Source organism: Polistes canadensis, unplaced genomic scaffold (assembly GCF_001313835.1).
Source record: "Polistes canadensis isolate GaletaPanama2010 unplaced genomic scaffold, ASM131383v1 scaffold_40, whole genome shotgun sequence".
Classification (NCBI taxonomy): domain Eukaryota; kingdom Metazoa; phylum Arthropoda; class Insecta; order Hymenoptera; family Vespidae; genus Polistes; species Polistes canadensis.
Genome location: NW_014569587.1, coordinates 423,167 through 425,453, shown reverse-complemented (window position 1 = coordinate 425,453; position 2,287 = coordinate 423,167). Strand labels below are relative to the sequence as shown.

Below are 2,287 nucleotides of genomic sequence, written 5' to 3'. Positions count from 1 at the left end.
ATTTTGATCTATATATATTTCTACACATTTTGTATATTAATAGGTATTATTTATATTATAGAAAATTATACATTTTGTTGATTTCGTCATAAAAAAAATAAAAAACCAGGGTTATTAAAAAAGGAAAGTAAAGAAATATAATAATTGAAAAAGATTTATTAGTGTTTTATATAAAGAGAAATTAGAATAAATGAATTGTAAGTTAATTATTTCTAACATTATATTTAGATTATCATTTTATAAAATAGAAATACAGGGTTCATTCGGCATTTCGTATTTCATTAATATCCTTGTGGTCTAACGTTTCACGAATGATACGGTCTAGCCTAGATTCGTATTCATCCCTACGGTATAATTTCCGTGCAAGGTGCGGATATTGGTATACAGGGTGTGTTTGGATCAAACTAGTGAATACTATACTACAAAACATTAATCGTAAGAGTTCTCTCTCTCTCTCTCTCTCTTTACTTAGTATTTATGTTCTTTCTATGTAAAAGGTTGTTTAATATAATACCTTAGTATAATTAATTTATTCCATAGAGAATAAATATTCTTTTTTACTTAACAATATTAACGTTAATCATATCAATCCGTATAAATAAAATTAATTCATTACTTACACATATATATATATTCTTATCTATTATTATTATTATTAAATCTTTCTATTATAATCATATATATATAAATTACAAATTAAATTAATTAATTTAGATTTAGAAACAAATTAAGTATAACACCTATCGTTGAATATTACAAGTATACATTTGAATACGATAAAACGATTTAACAAAATTATCCTATAAAATATATTAAAGTGAAATTTCTTGGTCACCCTATAGAAAACCGTCCCTTAAGGTTAAACGCGCAATATCCAAGCCAGGTTGTTCGCCATCAACGTCTTCTTACGATTTATCGCTACGTTACACGCGAACCTTCCGCCGGAAAAACTTTTTCAATTCGTGCCAGTTTCGCTTATTAGCAGGCGCGAATTTGTCCGGCCATTAATCCTCTTTCTTTCTTTCTCATACTCACAATTTTCTTCCTTTACTTTGTTTTTTTTTTATACCCCTCTTCCCTACCCCAACCCTATCTCACTTTCTTACCTGGCCAATCTTTTTTTGTTTTGTTTTTTTCTTTAACATACTTTCATAACCAATAATCGATAAAATTATTCATAATTGTTTCAAAATTGTGATACATATCTACAATAATAATAAATAGGTATAATGCATTTAAATTTTCAACCCCCTTGAGTATGTGTTTAACCCTTTCAATTGTTTTATATTATATGAATAAAATTATCAACTCAAATAATTTTCTTCTTCTTCTTCTTATTTTATTTTATTTTATTTTTTCCGCATTTAGTTTATATTATTATTTATTTATCGATAAAAAGATTTTTAAAATGTACGACACTCCTGTAGAAAATTATATTTCGATACGACGAGTAATATATTTTATGGTAAATCCTCATCCCCCCACAGTCCCATCCCCCATTCCGCTATCTGAGTACGTAGACACCATAGAAGATATATTCTGATTTCTGTCATAAATCAAAGAGACAAAGTTAGTTTCGATTCTCGTGGATAAGATCGACTCATCATCTACCCCTTCCCTCCCCCTTCACCCCTCCCATTCAAACCCTGTACTCAACTCGACTTTATTTCGATTTATCGTATAAATTCATCGGCCGATTTATTCTGAAATCGGTTTCGTCGATTTCTCTCTTTCTATTTATGGTTTATGCATGAACATAATTTAATACTGGAAATCGCGGTTAATCTAATAATAATGAATAGTAGTGGTAGTGGTAGTGGTGGTGGTGATGGTGGTGGTGATGGTGGTGGTGATGGTGGTGGGGAGGACTAATTAGTGATATATCGAAGCGAATCTAATAACGAAATAAATTTTCTGATTTCGATATGGTGATCACGATGGGTGGGGGGAGGGGAAGGGTAGAAATGCGTATGAATTTAACTAACGATTAGAAATACGACGAGTCATTTTTTATTTCATTCGTCGTAGTTTTTTTTTTCAAACGTTCGAACAACCCCATTACCCCACCCCTTTGTCTAAATTCGTGAGTTTTGAATAAATGCGAATTTACACACACACACACGCGGATAGTTTATTGTATCGAGTAACTTGTACGCGTATGTATTATATATTATAATTTTGTTTCTTTGTAGGTAAAAACTAAATTTATAGCAGGAAAATTTGTTCATCGTCTCGTTTTTTTTCTATCTTTCTTTTCCTATTTTTTTTTTTTTTTTTTTTTTTTTTT

General features: G+C 29.7%; 1 long non-coding RNA gene across 2 annotated transcripts in view; it reads left to right on the top strand.

Annotated features, from left to right (window-relative positions):
* Window positions 1-2,287, top strand: part of LOC106784774 — an 85,315-nt gene that overhangs the window by 36,512 nt on the left and 46,516 nt on the right. The gene's annotated exons all lie outside the window — the stretch shown is intronic.